Raw genomic sequence first — 10,779 nt, 5'->3', positions numbered from 1 at the left:
CGTGGCCGTGGGGCGCTGTGCCAGCCCCTGCCCGAGTGCGCGGCGCACCCAGCTGCCAGGCCGGGGGGTACCAGCCCCCGCGAAACGCGGGTGCGCTGGGAGATGGAGCCGCGCTCTCCGCAGGCCCCCTGCCGTGGGGAGGCTTCGCATCCCGCAGCAGCTCCGTGACAAGCCCACAATTTGCTCTACGAGCAAAACGCAGAATCGGTGTTAAACCGTCCTTACAGCGGTCTAAGCGTACGAAAGAAATCGCGTAGCCAGGATTGTGCTTTCTCACAGCCCCCCCGGTGGTGCGGGAGCCATCGATTGTGACCAGCGGGCACTATTTTGGTCATGGGTCATGCTAAGGACACCTGGCTGTGTCAGGCACACTCAGTAGTGCTACAAACAACCCTAGGTTTGGGTGGAGACATTGTTGATAAAGTGCCAACCTGGAAAAAAAGATCTAACAGTAAGACTCTATTTTCCCGACTCCCTAACAGGCTTTGGCTTGCGCATCAAATGTGCAGCAGACTTCTTTCTCCTCCCTGCTTAGAGTATGTGAGTGATGGCGGTTTGATGAGTAGGTTTGATAATTGATTAAGCCTGGTGACAGCAATAAAAGGCCTTTTGATAACAGTTTTCACAGATGTATATGGAGGACAGAATGCATGCAGTTGGAAATGCTGGATTTTACTGAAACCACTTAGTTGACTTACTAGATGTCCTGAACAGTTGCTTGGGTTTCTTTTGGGTTTGGTTTGTTTTGTTTAAGTGGAAGGTAGGAAGTATTGAGAAAATGTCTGAAAAGTTCTCGGTATATTAGTTTTTATTTGAGCAAACATACTGCCAGAGATTATAACAAGGGAGGGATGGCTGCAGATTGTGTACATAGCTGTAGTGTGAGCCATCATCAAAGATAGGACAGCTGGTATCCCAAGTGGAGGTAAGTAACTATGCTTAACTTTTCAGACACTTCTGCCACTTTTGTGCTTTGCCAGAAGAGGGCATGCAAAAAGAGCATGGAATGGAGGGGCTGGTGTCTGTCAAGGGAGAAGCCAACATGTCCCTTTAGGAGTCTGACCATATGGACTGAAGGGAACCAAGGTTCCTGTTGTTGGCAGATGACACTGAAACAAATTTATTTCTGGGTGAGATCTGCTCTGGTACCATGAGTTTGTGAGAAAACCTCATGCTGTAAGATAGTGGATCCCTGTTACTTTTGGGAACATGCAAAATACTGCGTACATTTATGTTTCGGAGGCTATTTCTGATTAAACCTTTTATCTGTATGTCTTCTCTCCTTGTGGAGGAAAATGTCCTTATGTTCATGGAATTAAATCAAATTGATACTGTAGGTAAAGTCTTCCTACTGAAGGAAGTTATTAGTGTGAACAAGTTCCCTTCTATAAGCTCCTGTCTTGTTCTGACAATATAGTCTAAATTTTATCTGTCAAGATTTTTTGTAACCTTATCATTAATAAAGAATAAGTCTCTCGCACGAGGGCTACTCAGCATGTGATTTCCAGACAAAGAACTACATTAAGGATAGTAGATGCACAGCCAGCAATGTGATTCACAAGTATCTGACTAACAGGTTTTTTTAAGGTAATCAGAAGGAAAAGAAGGTGGAATTTTTTCCCCTCCTGAGTTTTGCTATCAATCACTGAGGCTTGGTTGGCTTTTTCTGTGCAGGTCTCAACTCTTGGTCTGGACTTAACCCTAGTCCTGAACAGATGAAATCAGGCTACAAGTTGCTAGCTCTGAAAATCTTTTGAAGCTCTTAATTTTTGTCATAAAATAGATGTTCTTACACACTTTCAAGAACTTTTATGTGCTTCTGTTTCATATTGGTTACGTGAGCTTCGTGATGCGTATTAGCTTAGAAAGTATTTTTCACAGCTGTTATTTTAAGACGACCTCATTTTCCATCTTAGGCCACAGTCACTTCCAGCCAACGTAAGTTGGCACTGCTACTGAGAGAAGTGATCCTGTCTTCTTCAAGCCTCGACCCCTCATTCCACCTCTCAGCTTTGTCCTATGGCAGCACAGCTGTTTGTGCAGCCACAGAACAAACAGTATCGGGGAACTGACTGGCGTTAAACTTGCTTTTCCCCCACCTTTGCTGGATTAGTGCCAAACTGCTTCCCTTGTTTGCTTTTACTATGCAATCCTAATTCCTGTTATATCAAGACAGGTAGGCTGGAGGCACAGGGTAGCAATGAGTGGCCAAGAAGTGGAAGGGTCAGATGGCCTTTCCAGAAGTTATGCTGACTTCAGACTAGCCAGAGATGACGGCAAAGCCATGGTGTTATCCGTCTTGGCAGTAATAAGTTCAGCAACATGCTAAGTCACTCTGGAATGAAGGAATGGTGCAGGAGATGTCATGTGGTCTTTGAGTGAGAAGATGGCTAGCCATAATTTTTAATGGTGGATGTAAATTGTGAAAGTGAGAGCATAATGATTGACTTCCAAGAGGTTAGTGCTAGCGTGGTAACTCAGAAAATAATGTAGGTGAGAATGAAAATTTTGGCTTTGAGCCCATTGCATTGTCTGCCGGCAATATCGGACAGTGTCTAGGATGCACGTCTATTCACTGTGACCACAAAAGTGGCTGTTATTTGCAGAAAAAACAATACTTTTTGCCAGTCTCTGCAAATTTCTTTAGCAGATGATCAATAAAAAGCCAATGCAGTATATGCTCTGATAACATCAGGTAGACAGATAACATCTTCTAATGTTATTGCCGTGCTTGAAGAAAAATGAGAGAGAGAGGTGGTACAAAACACCTTTACATTTTACTTGAAAGTTTGCAAATTGTAGTCAGAGGCTGAAAAGTAGGAGCTAGTGGGTCAACTCTTGTTCTGTAGCAGTACTTTGGCCGTATCAAACCCAGAGCTTAGCTGTTGGTGTGGGGGTGGATGCTAAGATGCTTTTATTAAGAGGGATCTCTTTCTTTTGCCCTTTAATTAAAATGGGAGAGAAAATGTCTGGAGCCATCTGACTGGTGAAGATGGGAACAGAAGTTTTTGACTTTTTTTCCTGCCTCAGAATTATTATAGTGTCTGCTGCTTGTCGTACCTTTTGAAAGCAACAGCCAGATGAAGCGGATGAGGGTAGTTGCCTGTTTAGTGCTGGCTAGTAGCTTCTGAATAGCAGCCAGAGATTTGTTAGTTTTGTACTGCTGTCATTTGAGAATTATGTAGGATGCACGGAGTCTGTCTGTAGACATCAGATGACAGCATTGTCTCATTTTATATTTGGCAGATTTTCTTCACAACCCCAGGAACACTTTTTTTTTTTTTTTTAAAAAAAGAAAGATAAAGTTTATAAACAAAGCTTCTTCCGGCCACCAAGAAAAGCCCTTTTGATTTTTTTTTTTCCCCAAGCTCAATTTCAACACATCTTTACCATGAAATACTGATTTTATTCCATAAACCAGATTTTAATAGTGTGAAACAAATCGGTGCTGTTTGACAATTGCCTTGAGTTCCCTTTTCTCTGGGGGAGAGGTTTATAGTCTGATCTCTTTCTACACTTTTAATTATTATGTTGGTCTAGACTGCATTTTCTTCTTGAAACATGAATAAGCCTTTTTGGGGGGAATTTTTTTTTTTTTAACCTGAACTGGCATCCTAAATCTAATTATATTATAAATGATTCTTATTAGTGAAGATAGTTGTATCCTCCAGCAAGAACTTACTTGATGCATTTTGTATTTCTCTTAGAAACCTTATAAGCAGTGATCCAAATATATGTTATAAGATTTCAAACTAATCCAAGCTAGCTGTGAAAGAAAAATGTTCTGGTGCACAGACCTCAGTAGGGTTTAGCTCTTCTGTGTGTAATCTGTAGCTGCGATGTTTTGCTGCAACGATGCGTTAGGAGTCTAGGCTGTCTCAAGGAGAAGCAGAAATAACTGAGCATTTTGCTGACGAAGTAAAGCTGTGATAAGAACTGGAGAAGTAGAAGGCCAGAGACAAGAGCCAGAGCTGCCTGTTTGTAACCCAGATCCCTGCTCTGTCATCGCTGCATGGGCTAAAAGTCAAAAGTGTTTGTCTATTCCAAGACTGTGTTAGATGCCTGTTAAATAATGTATTTCAGTAAAGCAAGGCTGTAAGACAGTTTATTCTGAAAAACAAGGCATCAGTACAAAGTCTTCATTTTAGCTATTGAAATGAGGTTTTAAGCTGTAATAATACCACATTCTGTAAGGCTTCTTATTGAAGAATGTAAGTTATAAATGTTTGAAGAAGAAAGTTCATGAACTTTACATTCGTATTTCTTCTGTGCTTTGATTTTTGTGTGACATAGGAGCATGAGCTGAATGGCAGCAAAGTCTTGACATACTAAGTACGTATGTACAGCATTGTTGGAATACATATTAAAATGTTGCAGAGGTTGAGTCATCTGATAAGATGTGTTTTGAATAGTTATAACAGACATGATAAAAAAGATGGGCTCTGGGTTTTGAAGGATTATGCAGGAAATGGGAGAGATGCACAGTTTTGTCGCTAGGTAGACTTGAGTGCACCTTTATTGCAGGGAAAAGAGGTAACAATCTGTTCCATGAGAAAGAAAGTTTGTCCCAGTTTTATCAGGAAAACAAGTCTTGGAGAGACCAAAAAATTTTTTTCTCTAAGTTTGTGTGGGTCAGAATTTCATTCATGGGGTGAGAAACTGAAAAGGGAAAACTCAGAAGCCTGGATGCTAAAGGCTTGCAATGAATGAAGAATTGTTCTGAGGGCCTCATTATCTCTCCTGTCTGTATGGGCCATAGAGCCTCAGATGAAAAGTCTTTCACTCCCTTTTTCTGTTGGTTGTTTTGTTTGTTTGTTTATCTTTGTTTAAACAGTGTCTGATTTAAGATACAGGAAATGGAACTGAAAGTTGAGAGTTTAAGGTTTCATTTTTGTTTTCCTTAATGATAGATTCAGCACTTTTTTCTGAAAATGAGAGTGCTTCTCATTTTAGGCTTGTAAAGCTATCTTTAAGGTCCAGTTTTGAACATCTTGTCCATAATAATTTTCTCCTGTGTCCCAAGAAAAAGAAATAATAAAAACATTAAAATTGTTAACAGTTCTGAGTGGTGATATGTAGCCTCTTTATCCCTGATTAATGTTTAGGAGAGGAAAGGAAATGGTTTTAAATACTCTTATCTGCTGTGTTTGTAGAAAGAATTAATTCATTTTTCCTTTTGCAGTTCCTGAAAACCACTCCATTATTTGGGGAGTAGAAGTGACATACAGAGGATTGTATTTTCAGAAAAGCAAAATAAAATACAGAATGATAAATACATGAAATTATGGTAAGCTCACTGAGAGTGACTGTAGGTAATACAGTGACTAGATAATAAGGGTATTTTATTTAAAGGAAGGTGCTTGTATTCATCTATGCATACCAGACCAAGGCTGCTCTTATTGTTTCTATATTTTTTTTGTCCCGTTAGAGGCTGTTCCTTTTAAGAATAATTAAGTAGAAAACTGACTTCCAGAAAGTTTGGCTAGTTTTTCTATGTCTTGGCACCAGGCAGAGTTGTGATTTTTAGGGATGGCAAAAATCTTGGACCAAAATGCTTGAAGGTAGTGTTTATAAAAGTGAACACTAAAAAAGATTAAATTTCTGAAGTGTCATTGTAGAATAGCAGTGTGACCGACTCCTACCAATCTCTACTCTTTGCTAGAGTTTAGTATAGCATTTCATGTGCACAGCTCATCCTTCTTTTCATCTCTTCCATCCATCGTATCCATTTGCCTGGAACTCCCTGAGCATCTTGAGTTTCTCAGAGGTAAGGTGGTGAACACCATGATGAATTTCAGGGACTGATTACATAGATTGCTGTCTGGGCTGTAGGTCATGCAGAATTTTCAGCAGCATTGGCGTGGTCCCCTCATGGCACCAGCTGTCCTGTGCCATCTGGCTTTGTTTCCTTTGTGGTTTCAGATACTATTTCAAGTTCAGAGACAAGAAAAAAGAAGTTTATTTCCTTGTGGCTTTTATCATTTGTCCCATATGTGAACTGTGGCGTCATCTGCCTTCACATTCTGCACTTTTCTGAGGCACCTTTAGTGACCACGAGGAGATGACTGGGTAAAAACACAAGACCTACTGAAAGTCATGTATAGGTCATTAAATAACATCGTGCTTGAAGGCAGCTGGATAGCAAATTTAAGGCAACAAAGTGATGTGACTTAATTCATAAACAGGATCTGTGCTTTTCTGTCTGTACAGACTGAAATACAATATATATCACCTTCTGTTCTGACACAAATGGGTACATAAAGACCACATGCAATAACATGGCTTCCAAAATAAAGTAGAGCATCACTAATGCAAGATAGTGTATGATCATGTCATGGACAGCTATATCAGCTCTGAAGAGGTCTTCAAAATGTGAAAAGACAATACTGAATGTCAGAGGGTGGGTTGAAAACAGAGTGTGGAAGTGGTTACCTTGGGGATGAATGAACTCTGTGACCTGTTTTGTGATCTATTTTGGGTACCAGAGAACAGAGTTTTCGATATGCACATTTTCATCCATGAACATGTTGAGGCTTTTTCCCTTTCTGGGTGTATTAATTAGGTAACAACTCAGAAACAACTGAAGTGGGCAAATAAACATTTTGGCGGTCCTGTAGATCTGAAGGTACTCTGATAATTCAGTCTTCCTCTTGGCATTGGTCAGAGGTAAGCCTGTTTATGCTGTAGGAGATTAATTCTAGTACTATATTTAGGACTGCAGGTAAAAGGACATAAAAACCCAAACAAGCAAACAAAAACACATGCATTCATCCTAAAGGGCTCATTGTAGCCTATATTAGTCTTAACTGCCATATTTTAATAGAAGTTAACTATATATCTTGAAAAATCTCGTTAGTCTTTATTCTGAGCACAGTCATACTTTACCAGCACAAAACCTACAACCGATTGTAGCTGTGCTCCCTTGCCTCTGCCTCTCCACAGCAGCCATACCGCTTGAAGTGAGCAGTGTTACATCCCGCTGTTTGATGCGAAGCCTGCTTAAAGCCATCCCTCTCTTGACTAAAATCGGCTACTTAGTCCTCCCCTTCCCTGCTGCAGGGAATTGGGACTTCCACTGAGAAGTTAATTACTCTGTTCTCTTCTGGAGAGGATGGTGCTGTTGGGACTTCCACTGCTCCCTGAGCAGACCCTCTCTAGGCAAAAAAAGGAAAACCATGGCAGCAGCGGGGCCTCTAGGTGTTATTTCACCTTCATGAGGTGAAATTTTGTGTGTTGGTTTCTGCTGCAGTACTTAAACATGGTTTTTCTGTCCTTTGACGTGGTTTTAGTTACTTAAGTCAACTGAACAAAAGCCTGCAACATGTACTTCAAAGGCTGTCATACCATGAAGACTGTTCAGACAAGGTAGATGGCATATAGTAAGCACATGTATAACGTCTTAAATTTTATTTCTCTGTTCAGAGCCTCTGAAAGATGTAATGAACGCTTAAGTGGTTATCTAGATGCATTACAGTTCCCTTCAGTTTGGATCATTTGTAAGAGGCAAAATATTTTAGTTGAACCATGGCAAAAAATTATACTTTTTTTTTTTTTAATGGGCTCCCAATGCCATTTAGAATCTCTGCTTAGTTCTTTGGAGGAATTGTGTGTACTAAATCATGTTTTCTGACTTTGTAAGTTACTTGTAATAGTGTTTTGTCTTCATTTCCACTCAAATTTGGTTGCTTTCTCATGGAATCCATAATTTCCTTTTTTATTATTTTATCTCTTAAGAATTACATAGACTTTTACAAATTATCTTTTCTGGAAATTTGTAAGGGCAATATGGCATGGCTTTTCTTGTTCTGTACCTCTAGAACCACAAAACAGGTAGGATTCTACAGTAAGGGCACATTGCACTTTCCTGAAGGATTGAATTAATTTAAAATGCAAACATGAGAGACATCCTTGTTCAAAGGCTGTGTGAAGGACTTATAGAAGGTATTAGGTAAGATAAAACTGGTACTCTAAAAGTGTGGCTTTTTTCCAACTCCATCATCCTGGGCTCTGTGGTTTTCCCCCTCCCATTACAGCTGACTTTGTATTTCAGTTGTGAAGTTCATTTTTGCATGATGATAAACCTTAACAAGCAGCTTGCTCTGTTACAATGACTGGGGTTATGTTTTATTTCATTACTCTTGGCAAGAACGTGTAGATCTGCACAGTGCTGTTTAGAGATCCTTGATGCATTGAAAAACATGTTGTGGGAAGTCAGGATATTATCCTCTGGGGCACAGCAATGACTGCCTTCCAGACTGTTCACAATTCTGTTTTTCCTAGCAAGATTAATAAATATTTATTTTTTTAGGATGCTGAGGTTAAATATATTTCATGTACTCTGATGCCAATATGGGTTTCCTGTTATGTTCATTTTAAAAAAAAAAAAAAAGAAAAAAGAGACCAATGTCCCAGGAACTTTGGGAGTAGTCAGTGGTCTGTGGGTTCTTGAGTATTTCTGAACTAGAGTAAATATTCAATAACAGCAATGAAAGACTAGGACATGAAGTGATAACTCGTATTTTTATATACCTTCCCATGGTTTGTTTCTTGCTTTGGCATGATTATTCCTAACAACTTGATCTCAAGTTGCTATAGGATTTCTAAATAAAAATAGAAGTAGGGTAGTACATATTTAACAGAGCGGCACTTGCCAGAGAGGAACCAGTTGCTTTCTTTAGGACCTCTCGGCTGAAAGGGTAGAAACAATGCAGCATGTAAACTCCAGTTAAGCCTTGCACTGGAATCTGATGGACATCAGGTTGATGTCCATGGTGGATGGCAGTGCACACACAAAGCTCTGTGATTCTGGCTTTCCCCAGCTCTGTCATACCATGCAAAATTATGGCTTTGGTAGTCTAAGGTGAAAAAATTAATTCCTGCCAGTGTGCAGATTAGAGGAAGGGATTGTGTGCATGACCTGCTGCCATATTTGGCAATGGAAATAAATACCAGACTGACCTCAGTGTCATGGTACTTTTATGGCAATCAGAGTAGTTTAGGATACAGATTGCCAAACGAGCTATTGTAACTATACTTTAAAACAAAACCGTAATTTGAGATGCTGAAATGTTTCTCTAATGTGCAAATCCCATAACATCAGATAGGAGAGATGTCTATGGAAAAATACTGCTCTTCCTGTAACATTTGGTTTAGGCTTGTGTACAAGACTTTGTTTTTTGTGGAGAAAGATTTTAAACAAGTATCCCTTTTGTAGAAAATAATTTTGGCCTCAGTTTGTGGTCATACTCAATGAGAGTCTCTTAATTTTCAGTGCAGCAGGACTGCAAGCTTGAGCAGTGCAAAACAGTTTGTAAAGAGGATCCACTTTTTTTGTAGACTAACTACCTTATAAATAGAGGCAAGATGTTGGCTACACTTCAGCAGCACTTTTTTGGGTGAACCTTGCCAAAAGAGAAAATCAAGTGGGCCTTTCAGGCACATCGTACTTTTATCTGAATTATTCATGAAGAAACACACCCAGATTATCCATGGCATATGTGTGCATGTATTCACATTTAGCCTTGAGGAAACTTGCTGACCTAAACATGGGAGCAGAGTGGGAGCAAGGCAACATGATTAAAGCCAGCTCAGAAGGAGTGGGTTTATATCCTGGCACTGCGCCTTGGATTCCCTGTCTGCTTAGTGCTAGGGAGAACTAAAAATAATATCTGCAGTTTAGTGGGGTGGCGTGAAGTTTACAAAATGAATACACTTCCTCCATTGTGACCTTCTCTCTGCAAAATCACCACAGAAGAAGGCAATGTAAAAAAATTATACAGAGCACATCAATCGATCTGTATGAATGCTGGTTTGTTATGTTTTTTTTCTTTGCTCAGTGTACAAAGTTGTCCTTCAAAATAAACAGCATCAGAGTTCGAAGTGTGAGAAATGTAGAGACCAGTCCAAACTTCTAGATTAATGAGTTTGGTGTTTCTTTATGTAACCAAGGGGAGCTTTCTGTGTTTAGTGAAATTTATAGATTAAAACTTCAGCACTCCTTTTTAATGATACCATCAATAGTAAGCTATACAGAAGTTTAGCCGTAGTGTCAGTTTATTTCTTATCTGAGTCTAATTTTTTTGACTTGACAAGCAATTTGATACGCTTCTGCTCTGAGTTCTCACATGACCACCATAAAAAGGTCAGATTTTGAGAAGACAATTAATGCTTGGATTTCTGCAGCACAACAGAGTGGATGCTTCATCTGAATTCTGTTATTTCTGGAAGTGTCAACTTCAGGCAAGCCAGAGATGTATATATATGTACACTGCTGTTTATTACCTATCACATAATAAATCTTTAAGAATCACATTATAAACTGAATATCATAAGATTTCCTATTATGCTAAGCTTGAAGTTGAAGAAAAGTGTCAGAATGAAATTTGGCAGTGCTAATTAATTGTTTACTAATCCAGCCTGTAACATTGGAGTTTTTTCATCTGTTTAGTCCTGCTATTATGCTTTGCAATTGTACTGTTAGATTTTATATGCATAGTATACCACCACCTGAAAAATTCTTGCAGAGTTCCCCTAGCTTTGACATTCATTTTGCCGATTTTAAAATTCTTGCTGTAGCTCTATGAGAAGGTCAAAATACTCTGCAGAGTCCTACGGATTGTTGCCATCCTTGTAGAAATATAGCACCCAGCTCTCATGCATGCCTACGCTGACATGTATGTAATACTTAACACCTAATGAGGAAAAACGCACTGGTGAAACACTCAACTCTGCTATACAGTTTAGCCTTTTACATCATGATTTGAAGCATGCTTGCAGCTA

General features: G+C 39.5%; 1 protein-coding gene across 1 annotated transcript in view; it reads left to right on the top strand.

Moving 5' to 3' along the window:
- The window catches only part of COMMD6 (COMM domain containing 6), a 23,906-nt gene extending 16,419 nt beyond the window's left edge, over positions 1-7,487 (top strand). The window contains exon 8 of the transcript XR_003397890.1: positions 7,475-7,487. The gene's annotated coding sequence lies outside the window, so the exon portion shown is untranslated. The remainder of the gene's footprint in view (positions 1-7,474) is intronic.
- The last annotated feature ends 3,292 nt before the right edge of the window (positions 7,488-10,779 follow it).

The sequence above is a fragment of the Athene cunicularia genome (genome assembly GCF_003259725.1).
Source record: "Athene cunicularia isolate RWA chromosome 1 unlocalized genomic scaffold, athCun1 chr1_part1, whole genome shotgun sequence".
Classification (NCBI taxonomy): Eukaryota; Metazoa; Chordata; class Aves; order Strigiformes; family Strigidae; genus Athene; species Athene cunicularia.
The sequence above is the reverse complement of the archived record's forward strand: the minus strand, read 5'-3'. Positions and strand labels throughout refer to the sequence as shown.